A 15900-nucleotide genomic window follows, 5' to 3' on the forward strand; every position below is an offset into this window, starting at 1 on the left:
GTAGACATCCTCGCATGCCTCGTCCGTTTGGCTATAGGGTTCGGGATATCATGGAGGAGTTTGGTTTGTTGACAGTACCTGTCAGTCCTGTTTGGATCCCGAGGGTTGCTCCATGGATCTTGCCCAAGGTGACCTACTGCAGGTTTTTTGCAGACTCCAAGGATTCTGTTGCTCCTCAGTGTCTTTTACAGTTATTTTTAGAACATTCACCTAGTCATGGTGGATCTGTGCCTGTGTATACTGATGGCTCTAAATCCGCCTCTGGTGTAGGTTTTGGAGTGGTATTTCCCAATTTTAGCCGTGGAGGTAGTCTTCCTTTGGCTGTCACAGTTTTTACTGCAGAGTTATCAGCTGTAGTTTTAGCCCTGAAGTTGGTGTTTATTCACCATGGCAATCATTTTACTATTTTTAGCGACTCTCAAGGGGCACTTTTGGCCCTGGACTCTTTCAACTCTTCCCATCCCATAGTTTTAGCTATTTTGGAGTGGCTGTTCCTCATTCGTCGTCGAGGGAAGAGAGTGGATTTCTGCCGGGTTCCGGCACATGTTGGTGTCATAGGTAATGAAAGGGTAGATGCACTTGCTAAGGCTGCAGCTTTACAACCTGTACGTGCTCCTTGCCCTTTACCTGCTACTGATTTACGCACTTCAGTGTCGTCTGCTGTTCGTGCTTGTTGGCAGTTATGGTGGGATAACGTTCCTGTCAGCAAGCTAAAGGAAGTCACCAAGTTCGTCTCTCAGAGAGTTTGTTTTACAATACCTCGTAAGTTAGAAATTGTTCTGGCTCGTCTTCGCATTGGACATACCAAACTAACACATGAGTTCCTCATGTGTGGAGGTGTGCAGCCATTCTGTGATGACTGTTTGGTTCCCCTTACTGTCAGGCATTTGCTGGTTGAGTGTCCCAGTTTGGGCGACTTACGTCGGAGGCTGCTATTGAGGCACCGAGGGGAGGGTGGTGCTTACTGTCTCTCTTTGATGCTTGGGAGAGAACCTGGTACCCCTGGGGATGATTTGTTTTTATTTCTGAGGGAGGCTGGCCTCCTTCACCTTTTATGATTCCACTGTTTTTACTTTGATGTCTAGTTTTTAATATGGAGTTTTACTTTTAATGTTGTTTATATTTCTACTGCTTATATTTTTGCTTATACGGCGCCATATGACCATGTTGTTGCGGTGCCATGCGTTTTATCAATCAATCAATCAATCAACATGGAGCAAGGGGGTGTGCAGACAAGATCCCAAACAGGCCAGGAAGGTGAGGTGTCATTGGCTGCAATCATGAAGCTATTGCAAGCACTAAGTGTCCAACTACAGTCACTGAATGAAGGACTAAAAGAAGGACAGGAAGAACTCAAAGAACTATTACAGGCATGAAGTGTACTGTTGAAGGCACTAAGGGAACAAATTGAGTCACAACGTGAAGAACAAAAAAAAAAAAAAAAAACGATATGAACAACTTCAAGAGGCACCAGAGAAGCAACAGAGGGACTTACAACTGAGGATGCAAAGACAGCTAGATGCTTTCATGGGGGAAATGAAGCAAGAACAGCAACAGCTTAAGAAGGAAGAATATGCTGAGCTACAGCAGCAGAAGTATGAGGTAAACAATAATGTAACAGTGTGCAAACAGCGTGTGGACAACCAGCTGAAGATTAGTGAGGGAATAGTGATGGAGTGTAGACAGCATATAGATAACCAGTTGAAGCATATACAAGTAGTTGACCATGTGAAGATAATTTGTGAGAAAATTAAGGATGTAGAGAAATATTGTACTGGTGAGCCTCACATTAGTGTACAGGGAGCTCATGATAGGAATGGACGGTGTATGGTGAATCTTGATGGATCCCAGACATCTAAAGGGAGCATTACAGGGCTGAATAATCAAAATGCAGAAGTTTAAAGTCCTGGCCTTAATTATGATGCCCCCAGTTTTTAGACCCCAAACCAGTGAAGTGCATGGCTATAGTTGGGGTCCAATTAAAAAGAAATCTCGGAAGTTGATGGCAGACTGTCTTGGGAAGCTTATTGTGCACAGTTTGAGTTACTTGTGGATCAGAACGGTTGGGATGATAGGCAGAGGGCAGTGCAGCATTAATGGTGTTGCAATGGAAATTTTGGGCCAGATGTCAGTGATGGAGAGGAACAGTTATCAGTCCCTAGTAGAAGTGCTGGAACGCAGGTATGGAACCATGTACAAGACTGAGGTGTACAGAGCAAGATTCTGCAGCTGTGCACGGGCTTGACGAGAATCCCTACAACAACTTGCTCATGACCTGGAGAGTATGGCATACAAGGTGCACCCTGGAGCAGCACCTAACCTGTTGACTATTATTCTGAGGGACCACTTCACTGATGCTCTTGACAGTGCAGAGTTGAAAGTGCAAGTGAAGCAGGCACAACTAAGAAGCATGCAAGAGGCACTAGCCAGGGCTTTAGAATTTGAGTCCTAAGTCAGGTCCAGTACATCCAACTTTCAGGCAGGTCGTAGTGCAGGATTTAAGGCAAGAAAGGGGCAGGTATGTGAAACAGAAAAATTTGAAGGAAGGTCCTGGTACTGTGAAAAGCCAGGACACGGAAAAGAGTGGAAGAGGGAACACGAGTCGACTGGGGGAGTTTGCTGGTTCTGTGGGAAGTCAGGACACAAGAAGGAGGATTGTTACAAATGGAAGAAGGAGCAAGAATGGAACAGTGCAAGGAAATCCATGATTGCAACAAACGGGTGTTTGACATGTGGTGAGGTGGGATACTTCAGCTATGAGTGTCCAGATGAGAAGGATGAGGGTAAATTAGTGAAGGCTGGTGACGAGATGCAACAACCCGCCAATTGTTCCCAAGAAGCCCCACTTCTGAAGAAATGCAGGAGAACCTTGATGAATAGTGTGCGAGAAGACGTAAGAACAGTCAGCACAGAGTGTTGTAGGAATGGGAACCTTGGCAAGAAGTGCTGCCATAGAGTTGTGACAGGGCCAGCATCAGATGCAAAAGACCTGAGGAAGATGCAAATGGAGCATGCAGATTTACAACCAGCGCTATGGTGGCTGGAGCGGAGTACAGTGCGACCATCTTGGGAAGAAGTTTCCAGGTTGAACCTTGCGACCAAGACCTACTGGAGTCAGTGGGACCTTCTTCGTTTGAGCAACGGACTACTGGAGCATTAGTGGGAGACACCTGATAAATTCAGCAAGTATTGGCAACTGGTGTTTCTGAAGGTGAGGTTTGAGGTTTGGATGAGTCCCATATCCAGTTTGCTAGTGGGCACCTGGAAGTGAAGAAACTCTAAGTCAGCTGCGACAGAGGTTCTACTGGACTAGCATGCGGCAAGATATTGAAGTGTGGTTCGGACCTGTGATGTATGCTGTGCCAAGAAGGGACCCAAGACATGTCATTGTGCCCCTTCTTCAGCTGTACCAAGTCGGTGCACCGATGGAAAGAGTCGTGGTGGACATGCTGGACCTCTGCCACTGACTGAAAGAGGAAACTGGTATATATGTGTTGTCATGTACTACTTCACAAAGTGGCCAGAAGCCCATGCTATCCCTGATCAAGAGGCTATGACTGTTGCTCAGGTGTTGGATAACCAGTTTTTTCTGTTGTTTTAGGATGCCACAAGAGCTACATTCAGACCAGGGTAGAAACTTCGAATCTGCTGTGTTCCATGAGTGATGCAAGTTACTGAGGATAAAGAAGATCAGGACGACCTCCCTAAGGCCTCAGTCAGATGGGATGGTGGAGAAATTCAACTGGACCCAAGGACAAGAACTGCCAAAGTACTGCATTCAGGGATAAACGGCATGAGACCAGAAGTTACCTGCGTTACTGATGGGATATCGGTCTGCATCCTATGAGTATACCGGCTTCACTCCTGCAAAAATGATGTTGGGCCACGAGTTATGATTACCTGTTGACTTGTTAATGGAAGACCACCTGGTGAAGAGCTGCCTATAGACACCACCGGATATGCTTAGCACCTTCAGAAAAGGCTGGCTGAGGTACATCATCAAGTGTGAGGAGCCCTCAAGTTTTCAGGAGAAATGATGAAGTGCAAGTATTATGCTAAGGCAAGTGAGGTGAGCTTCAAGGATGGTGACCAAGTTTGGTTGTACAATCCTCAGCAAAAGAAGGGACAGTCCCTGAAGCAACAGAGCCCAAGGGATGGGCCTTACACTGTCTTGGACCGCCTATCAGACGTAACGTATCGGATTCGGGGAGGCAGGAAGTATCGCCCAAAGGTGGTACACGTGAATCGTCTGTGGCAATACCATGGGCCAGGACAGTACAGCTGGGACAACTTAGAGGAATCGTGCTCACCCGCAGCCGAGGATGTTGAAGAGGACCAAGGAATTGAAGTGCAAGAGGATGGTGACAGTTTCCCAAGATAAGAAACGAATCAAGAAGAGGTCCAAGACCTTTCAGGAGGAGTGGACCATGTGGACGAGCATTGACGTCGTCAAAAGTTGCAGAGAAGAAGACCTGATAAGTTGAGGAATTATTTTGTGTAGAGTTAGATGTTTAATTAGGATTAAGGTTAATGTTTGTATATATTTTTTAGTTTTGTCGGGGCGACAAAGGACTATACTCTGTCCAAGTTGGTTTGAAGGTAAATGCACCACCTCTGGGATTTGACGTCAAAATCGCTCCACCTACCGTCAACTATGATTGGCTGGTGGGGTGACAGGCACACACACACACACACACACACACACACACACACACACACACACACACACACACACACACACTTCAGACCGAATGAGAGCGTGTCTTGCCCTGACTCAATGGTCTCACCCTCTTATTTATACTCTGTGCAATATCTGCAATAAAGAATATAATATTTTTTTTTTCTCTTGAGAACTTTACCCTCAAAGTGGAAAAGACCAGCAGTGAAGAGGATGAGTGAACAGTGGGCATATCGTGATGTGCCTCTCATGTGAGAGAGAGAGAGAGAGAGAGAGAGAGAGAGAGAGAGAGAGAGAGAGAGAGAGACTGTAAATGCGATTTTCAATGTATGATTTTTGTTACACTTATTAATGCAATTATTTTATGTCTTCCCTCAAGGTTCTCAACATTGTGTTGCAAAAATGTATGTGTTCTAAGAAAACTGCTTTATGTGATGCTTATATATTTGTTTTCATTTAACTGATTAAATGACTTCTGTATTGAGGAGTTTTCCAGTTTTTCCACTGATGACACAGACACAGCCAACACAGTTTCATTTATAAAATTATTCTTTTTTCCAGTGAAGAGTATATCAAGGGTATTTACATTTAACATATGAAGAAAACAAAGGATACGGCAGCAACGGATGATGCATGGCGTGTCTTGCGACCTCAGTTGACTCGAATGAGAGAGAGAGAGAGAGAGAGAGAGGGAGAAAGAGAGAAGGATGGAGAGGAAGGACAATGAAAATCATTATCGAGGTCCATGCTGTAAATCAATGTCTTACTTACTTCTTACAGATGATAACCCTCTCGAAAGAGAGAGAGAGAGAGAGAGAGAGAGAGAGAGTAAATGCGATTTTTAATGTATGACATTTGTTATATTTATTATTGCAATTAATATATATCTTCTCTCACATACATACAGACACACACACACACACACACACACACACACACACACACACACACACACACACACACACACACACACAGAAAAAAAATATATATTGTTTATCGTGGATACTGAACAGAGTAAAAATACGAGGATGAGAGCGTTGAGTCAGGGCAAGACATAATCTGATTCAGTCTGAAGTGTGTGTGTGTGTGTGTGTGTGTGTGTGTGTGTGTGTGTGTGTGTGTGCCTGTCACCCCACCAGCCAATCATAGTGGACGATATGTGAAGCGATTTTGGCGTCAGATCCCAGAGGTGGTGCATTTACCTTCAAACCATTTTGGATAGAATATAGGGAGGGGGTAGTGTTACGAGATTTGCCAGTTGGGTGTTCAAGAAGCTTCTTACTACTTGCTGATGTTTACAGTGGTTTCGGTAGGAGTCAGAATTGCCAGTTTGACTGCTGTTTGTGAGCGTAGTTGTTTCATCAGCTATGCTTTATTTTTTGTGCTTTTTTCTTTACAATGTTTTACTTATGTGATTGCTTGTTAAATTATGTAATTTAAGTTTGTATAATAAATAATTTACAATGTTACGTAACGTAAGAAAACTCTTGCATGTTTTGGTTGTCTCCAAGTCGGTAACTGTACTCCCTCTCTGGATTACACCAGAACTGTGGAGAAGTAGATCATTCTCAAACAATGCAAGCTTATATAAGGTTGGAGAAGAGACTTCTGCAAGTTCAGTCGGTTTTCAATTCAGTTTGATTGTAGTTCAGTGACATTGTAGTGAAGTTTGTCTATTTTCGGTACTTGTGAAAACAGTGAAGTGTATATTGGTTTATTTAAGTTTGTACATCATTGGAACTTGTGAAAATAGTGAAGTGTTGCCAAGCATTAACCTGCCCCATGCCAGTGACGTTTTAAAACGGTCTGATGAAACTGTGTGCTCAGTGCCATTGCCGTTTTAAAATGGTCTAAAATAAAAAACTTCACTGTGACCGCATTTTTCAAGACTTGCGGGTAAAAATTGGCAGCCATGTAAGGTAACTGCTCCTTTACCATTCCCCAGGCTGTCAAGACCATACACTCACTTGCTCCCTCCCTGACACTTGCTCTGCCTCATTCTGCCTATGTGCCTCACCCAGTGCTGTACATAGTGAAGACATTTTGTAAATATTTTCATGTAAGTGTAAGTTGTAAATATTTTCTTGTAAGTGTAAGGACTATATAGTGAAGTCAAGTTGTAAATACCTTCTTGTAAGTGCCAGGACTGTACATAATGGAGTCAGGTTGTACCTATATTCAAGTAAGTGTAAGATAATGCATTCATAGTGAGAAAGACATGCAGATTGTGATAGATGCTGAAGTAATAAGTAATCAGAAAAGTGTACTGAACATTGCTATACCTACCCAGCATCAATACCTGTGTATACCTTACATAGAAAACGGCTTTGTCTCACGTACGTGGTGAGTATGAGAGAGTGGCTATACCTGTAGAAGTGTGTCGGACTGAATAAAACCCATTTCCGAGCCTCAGTCAGCATTTTAACGGCGAAATTCGTTGTTTCCACATCAAAATCTATCATTTTAGCCAAAAAAAAAAGATCGAAAAATGACTGGCACTGAGGTGACCCATAGGGCTCAAAATAGCCGGCATGCGGTGGGTTAAGTTTAATGGCAGTAAAGATTTTTTTTATGGCTCCAGTATATGAGAGAGCAGTGAAGTGAAGATGGCATGCATGAAGTGTAATAAATTTTGAAAATAAAGACAGTGAACTTAGGAAGCCATTGTTTATTTACGATAGCTGAGCTGATCCTGTGTACAGTGCACCCAAAGGCTGAACTATAGGAAGAACAACTCACTAGACAATGTTCTTCCTGTACTGTACTACTGCTGTTGGAGCTTGTGGCAGTGTGGGGTGGGGATGCAACAATATATAACTTAATACTAGAACAACGTTAATAATAACTGACTGGTGTTACAGTACTAGCGACGAAGAGGTCATCCACATTGATGTGTTGTGTGTTGCATTTCAATGTTATTGATAAATGTTCAAAAATATTGGCTGATTATTGAGTCTTAAAAATGCATAGTTACTGACACACTTTCGAAATAATAGAGCTGTTTGTAGTAGTAGTAGTATTAGTAGCAGTAGTAGTAGTAGCAGTAGTAGTAGTAGTGTAGTAGTAGTAGTAGTCATCGTTGTTGTTGTTGTCGTGGTAGTAGTTTTTGCAGTAGTAGTAGCATAGTAGTAGCAGCACTAGGAGCAGAAGTAGTTGCAGCCCCAGGCTCATCTGGACGTGAGTCCTGTGGACTGCAGGCTTACGTTGCCCTCCTCCTGCAGCCCATCCTCCTCCTTCAGGGGATAGAGGGGGACTAAGGTACATTTGTTTAACTGGACAGCTCCAGCAGCCTGTCATATCAGTGCCATCGTTTGAAGTCATCCCTCTGCAGCACCATTACAGATCCAACAACAGATTAGCATTACGACATAAATGACAGAGAGAGAATCACTTTCCTCAATAGCATCAAAACGGACACTAACTTTTCCTTACTACTGCTCCTACTGCTACTGTTACTACTAAGCTGTAATCACACACTTGTATCCAACTCCAGATAGACGAAACGACATCAACGACGAGGAGATCATTTTTTCGCCAATCTCATCAAGGTCAACTTAGACGAGGTACAAGGTCCCATGGTATTGCTTGATCATATGCCCTGGCTCATACCGCTAATACCGCAGGTGATCAAGGACAAATGGATGGGCGTGGATAAGGTCATGCGAGACACAAACACCGTGTTTGTTTTTCTAAAAGTAAAAAGTTTGAGTGTTTTATTTAATTATTCTCTCTCTCTCTCTCTCTCTCTCTCTCTCTCTCTCTCTCTCTCTCTCTCTCTGATGGTAGATAAAGCCTATGTAACCTAGACTCAGTATAGTACTTTCTGAATGTAAAATGTGGATGTTTGTGCCTGTGGGGTGGAGTCAGGATTCCGAGGGTTTGAATAGTAGATGCATGAGAACATAGCCCATTTAACTGGACAGAAATCTGATTAGTTTCACCCTCTATCAGTGTTTTTCTTGCTTTCTGGACCCTACCTCACCTCCTTAACAGAGGTCTGGACAACGATGATGGTGAGGTTGATGTTAAAATCTTGATTGTTTAATTTATTCATGTTCTATCTTGTGGTACTTGAGTAGCTAACTACCAACAAGAAAAGGAAGACCAAGATCATGTCAGGTAATCGTTCAAGACAGGAGAATACGTGGCTAACCAACTTCTCTCAGTTAGACAAACTCAAGAACTTAGAATCAAAGTTCCCATATCAGAGAACTATCCACTAGTGCCCCACAAGACTCAGTTCTCTCACCCTCATTTTTTGATCCCTTTTCTCTTTGAGCAACTGTCAAGGAAGAGGGGTTTAAAAGTTTTTTTTTGACTTATGAAATTAAAGTCTTGAGTTTTTACTTTATTCTGGCTGATGTCGCCATTTCTCAGAAAACGAGAAATTTGTAAACTCTTTCTTCAAACAGTGCTCAGCAAGAGATAATCACTCACTGATGCTGAATTAATAAATACTGTTGGCCTCTACAGAAACAACTTGCCCCTGGACAAATAATAATTTCCCTTGGAACCAGGCACTGCTTTCTCCTCTCCTGGATTTTGTGAATGGTTTCATTATGAATTAATATATATTAAACAGCTGGCTTAACAACCAGTCGTTATTAATATCAAGGAAAGCTTCTGCATGCTGGGAGGAAAGTAAATTAACCCCTCCGAGGCCGCCAGCTTCGAATGACGTTAAGCCAATAAATGGCTGCAGGCGTCGTTTGAGCGCGGCCTGTAAAAAACTGCAAAAATTTTTGGGAAGTGAACGAACGTTCTGAACGTCTTCACACTGACCTACACTACACTTCCATACACCTCATCAAACAATTCAGAGCCTGCTGCTGTGATGAGTGGATATTCGATTTTTTTGCTCCTGGCCATACCTAAACAAGCGCAACTACACTCATTTTCTCGACCCAGGCAGAACATATCTTTGTCCTCTCTTCCGAAACACACACAGCCACCTATTTACAATTATGAAGTAATATAGGCACAAAACAAAAAAGACATGATAAGAAGTGAAAAATATATTTTTGTCCAGTGTCTTTACCTGTTTGCTCAGGTTTGCTGTAATGGTTTGGATCATTAGATGCAGTGCAACTTGTACAAAACTGTGAAAACTTTCAGGAAGTGAACAAAAATCTGGGACATAAGACTGACTTTGACTTCCCCCTCTCACATATCATCTGTCAGTTGACCACCTGCTGTCATGACGAATGGATGTACGATTTTTTTGCTCGTGGCCATGCCTAAAAACACATAGTTACACCCATTATCTCAACCCAGACAGAAAGTACAATCTTTTTCCTCCCTTGCAAAACCCTGTTTACGAGACAGCAACATATATTGCGAAAATAACAAGGTAAAATGATAAAAATGAATGTAAACTGATAAAGATGAACATGTTAGTATGGAAAAAGTACTTTTTGCTCTGTCTGTAAATGCATTTATTTCTGCTTTGTCTCTGTATTCGTAATAATTATACTTATTCTTAGTTCTGAAACTGCATTACGATTCTATTTTTAGTCATGCTTGTGGTGTGGGAGGTCGAAGTTGTGACACACCTTCCGTATTGCTAATCGGATCTGACCCTCCACTTTCAGCTCCCGTGGCAGAGCCTAGCCTCAAAGGATGTGCAGTTTTCTCATTTAGGACTGAAATTTCAACCCTTTCTGTCTCGTTTCCAACCATGGGCACAACGATAATGTATAAAATAACTCGAAACTACCAGACACATATTTTATATCATTAACGTGAAAAAGTATTAAAAATTTTTTTCCAGCCTTTCCTAATATATTATGTACTGAAATCATTCGGTATCACCATATCTTATATATGCGCAATGTTTCAGCATCATTCGCATTGTTTTGGAAGGTAAAAAAAAAAAAAAACACCTGCCTAGTTGACTTGTGGCAGATCCCTGGGCAGCAGATATCAATTGCAGATATTTCTAAAACTTCTGCGCTCCATTGCAAGCCACATAATGTGTCTAGGAACCTGGGATTTGCACTGTTGGGTGAATCTGAACTTTCTCTTCAATATGGCAAGAAAAAAAAACAATTTTCAAAACTTCAAAAAAAGCCCCCAGTGTCAGCCTGGCATGTAGGGAAAATTCAGGGCCTTCGGCCAAAGAATAGATTTTACATTCAATCAAGGTCAAAAGAAAAACTGTGAATATATCAATTATAACAGAAAGAATGCTTGCATTATAAAGAAAATGAAGCAAATTTACTCATTCACGTAATCAATCAACCTAACATTCTTTAGTCTAGAAAACAGAAAGAAAATACATTTAAATGGAGAGATATGGAGACACAGACCTTTGAGGAAGACTGGGCTGATCTGCTGATCGCTGCTAGGGGTCGCATTGCTCTGTCGATGTCTGTTCCTCAGGCCTGCCAATCTCCAACTCGGTGGAGAGATATGGAGTCACAGAACTACAAGAAGACTGGGGAGATTCTAATCTACTTGCTATGAAACTACCAAGATGCCTGGAGTGCTCTTCGGTGATCATACCTTGCACTGCTCTTGGAAGCACATCCGTCCCTCATGGATTTCGGTCTCTGACTTGGTGGAGAACTACAAGGAGACTAGGTGATCTACTGCTTAAGGCACTAGGAATGGCCTTCGCTGATCACAGTTCATTGCACTGCTCTGGAAACACTTCCATCTCTTTGGGCTGCCAGTCTCTAACTGACTCTGTTCTCTCTAGCTGCAGGCCATGACCATGGGAAGAGGGTGGAGTTTCCTCTCCTGGTGGCTACAGGGGTGGGCCTAACGGTATATACATACTAATTTCGCACAGTGATACACTAAAGTCTGTGCATGTAGACAATCACTAAATCAATGGTAACGTTTGAAAAATCTGTTCCAACTGCAGTGCAAACATGGGATGGTTAGTATTGAGCAAACTTCTCTTTTATTTCCACTAGCATTCATAGACTACCATAATAATACAGTGTCTCGATTTTATGACATTACGCCTTATCAAAATGAAATTATACTGTGAAGAATTCAACAGGAGCTAATATATATATATATATATATATATATATATATATATATATATATAGAGAGAGAGAGAGAGAGAGAGAGAGAGAGAGAGAGAGATAGATATATATATATATATATATATATATATATATATATATATATATATATATCTATATATATATATATATCTATATATGTGTGTATTGTATATATATATTCATCCAGGCCTTTCTCTTCTGAAGAATCACTAAATGAAGGGACAGAAGGATCCATGTGACAATTTCAACAGCCTCCTCCAGCCCAATGAGGCGGAAAAATGGCGTGATTTCATGACATCCTGATGCTATGACGGACAGTGGCACACTGATGTTATCCACCCACACAGAACCAAACTCAGTACTACAACTGCATGGACATAGTGTTGCCAATACATTAAGCTACTCATTAGCCAAAAATTAGCTAAATTAAAGTAGTTTGAGAAGTGATACAGCGCTCGAATTTTGCTGTCGGCACCATCACGTCGCTGGGATTAATTGAGATGTTTTATACCGTCGGCACCATCCCAACGGCAGGATTGTACGGGTTAATGATTTCAAGCTTCAGAGCAATACTCTGTGATGATGGTGAAAAATCCTGTACTCAGGTCAAACTGAAAGTTCACTACTCTTATTTTAACGCTACGAATTGTTATGCAGTGTGGTGTATGTAAGACACAGTGTAAGTGTGACAGTTGTAGTGTAACTGTACCTACATGTAAAATGATATAATACAAAGCATTAACGGCAGTACTTAAGCTTCCAAAGGTGAACTTGGTGAAGATCAGTGCAGCAGCACTGTTACACCCACCCATTGCCCCCAAAGAATTATTCAAAGGTGGAGCATCAATAGTGTCAATGTGACAATTACAATTTGTACTAAATTACAATTACCTTCTCCCTAGCAGTGAACACATACTACAAAAGATACAGGCTGGCTGAGAAATTTGAGTGCCAGCCAGAGCTTCGTGCACACGAAATCGCTGTTAAATTCTTGTAGGTAGACTATTAACCAGGAAATGTTAGCTAGTTCTTGGGTTGAGAAACTGTGTAGAATGAACTGCCAGTTGTTCCCTGGTTAAACCCTATGACTATGAGTGTACTTAAAGTTCTAGCCTCGTAACTAATATGGGTAAAGCTGGAGAATCCCTGTGCAAACTCGGGCAGGTCACATTATAACAGCCAATGTGGGTGTGAACACTGATATGGATAAACTGGCCTTAGCGACAGCACACAAAGTAATTCAAACAGCTGCAGAATGTGTCTGCAAGGATCTCGAACATCCCCTTTAGCCTACGATGCATACATGTGTTTACAGATCTGGGACTATGGTCCGCCTACTTTATTAAGAGCGTTTGGGCATTGTCCCTCTTGGGGAGTCCCTGTCCCACAGTGTTGCCATACTTTGTACTGGGCAACTTAATCGGATTAGAATCTATCTATCTATCTATTGCCAGACGCCTCAATCCCGTTTGGGATGGCCACAAACAAATCGCCTCCAAGTCGCCCTGTCCCCCGCCATTTCACTGCCCTGCTCCCAACTCACACTCCCGTCTCTCATATACCTCTCCACCCCATCCCTCCATCTCATCCTCTGCCTCCCCCTCCCTCTTCCCCCCTCCACCTCACTCACATACACTCTCTTCGTCAGTCTTTCACCCTCCATCCTCTCCACATGGCCAAACCACCTCAGTGTGTTCCTAACGCTTCCTATCACATCCACATCCACACCACAATGCTCCTTTATATTCTCATTCGTCAGCCTGTCTCTCCACGTGACTCCACAGGCTCCTCTTAAATAACTCATTTCCACTGCTCTCACTCTTAACTTGTGTCCTTCCAACAACGTCCAAGCTTCACTTCCATACGTGAGAGTTGGTATCACAATACTGTCATGTAGTAACTTTTTCATTTCCATGCTCACTTCCCTGTTTCTTATCACTGCTTTCAAAGAACCAGCAACCTATCTTCCCTGTTGTACCCTTTCAAGCACTTCACCCTCCAAACCTCCATCCTTACTCATCACACTACCCAAGTACTTAAACGTACTCACATTTTCCAATTCCTCACCATCCAACCTCTCTGTACATTCACTGACTTCACCTCTCTCAAAGACATTGTACTGGGCAACTTAATCGGATTAGAAACAAGGCGTAAATGAGAACTCTCCCTCCCAACACACCACTCTCTCTGTCTGTCTCTGTCTCTGTCTTTGTCTGTCTGTCTCTCTCTTTGCATATAAAAATTGCATTTTTTGTTGATTTATTATTCTAAAAAGTCTATATGGTTTTATGAATTATTAGAATTTGAGGAAAAACCTCCTGACTGACTGTCTCTCACTCTCTCTAACATTATATTTTATTATGACTTTGATTTTGTACTTAAAGTATGATGTTTGATTTGTGGTTTATAATTTCGATTTATTTTCCACACCACCTCTGAGGTTGAGGGAAAGCATCCTGACTGTGTTGTTGTGCTCCTATTCTATTTCCACCACATTCCCTCCCTCCCTCCCTCCGTCTTGCCTTTTCTCCCCTATCTCCGGCCTCTCCAACCTCCCTGCCTTGCAGTCTGCTTATCCCCCTTATCCCCATTCCATTTCCCTCCTCTCTCTCTCTCTCTCTCTGTCTGTCTGTCTCTCTCTCTCTCTCTCTCTCTCTCTCTCTGTTACTGTCTGTCAACATTATGTTTTTCTTATGAATGTGATACTTTCCTTAAAGTATGATGTTTTATTATTGTCTATAATTTCGACTTTTTTTCCACACCACCTATGATGTAAAAGTCCAGACGCATTTTTTTGTATAGAGGTTTTCCCCTGGCGGCCTAATCAACAGCTTTTGAGGGAACAATTATAGGTCCTCTGTTTGACTTCTCTTCTAAAAAACTCTTATTTACTTTGTAAATAAGTTCTTTTTCTATACTATGCAGCACACGAGAGCGAGTAGCAGGAGTAAGAGCATCCATCTCAGGTGGCCAGAGTGGAAATGACCTGGATTAACACGGTCACTATACCCTTACAAGCGTGGCAACGTTGGAAAGGAACGTTGCCAAGTGTTATGGTATTTATAAAAAGTCATTGTTATTATTGGAAAAAAAGAGACATTTATAACACTATATAGCCTTATTAGAGAATTATATATATATATATATATATATATATATATATATATATATATATATATATATATATATATATATATATATATACTGTAAATAAACTTCATTTAGAAGTAGTAAATAGCTGACATGAGACAGAGAGGTGTACACATTTGGCAGAGAGGCAGCCTAGGAAATTCCCAAGAGGGTCAATGCCTAAACGCACTTCATAAAATAGACAGACCATAGGCATGTCCTACAGAACTACAGTACAGCTCCCTATATGGGAAAATCATTGGCCAACAGGAGAGACATCAGGTCTGCACCGACATTGCAACTGCCCTCGATATACCTGACAATGAGACTGAACTGCTGCAGGAACAATGAACATTTAAGGGCTCATCCTGGTCATCAGCTGTGGTCACCACAGATGCCCCAATTTTTTCAAGTGGCTGGTCACTGTCATCAGCCACTTGTAAACCAGTCTCCTCAGGGTTTGAGTCATGATCGGCCTTCAACATGTTAATGCGGAACTTTTTACAAAGACCCCTCCATCTGAATTATGTAGTTGAGGGCCGAAATACTCTCCGCTACATCATGTGGACTCTTCCACTGTGCCAACAACTTGTTCTGGGCAGGACAGAGTAACACTAGGTTTTTGTCACCTGGCCTGAACTTCCGAAGCTTTGCTTTCATATCATAATAAGCTTTCTCAACTTCATGTCCCTTGATCAGTTTTTGCTTAGCTAACTCTCAAGTCAACCGGAGGCAATCAGCCAAATTAGGGAGGTAAGTGTAGATGGTCTTGACTTCGGGACCGGATTGTTCATCATCCCATAACTAATGAAGGACCTGAAGTGGCCCATGAATTAACCTTCCATACACCAGTTCAAAGAATGAGAACTTCAAAGAATGCTGTGGGGCTTCACGGTAGCTAAAAGAGGAGGGGCAAAGAACCACGACCATTCTTTGGGCTGTTCTGCCGCCATGCATTTAACATCTTCTTGAGGGTCCCATTAAACCTCCCACACAACCCAATATACGTGGGGTGGTAGGGTGTGGTTCTCAAACTTCGGATAGACCACAACCTAAATACTTCATTCATCATTG

This window comes from Coenobita brevimanus, chromosome 28 (assembly GCF_032717465.1).
Source record: "Coenobita brevimanus isolate Jiangsu-jjx chromosome 28, ASM3271746v2, whole genome shotgun sequence".
NCBI lineage: Eukaryota > Metazoa > Arthropoda > Malacostraca > Decapoda > Coenobitidae > Coenobita > Coenobita brevimanus.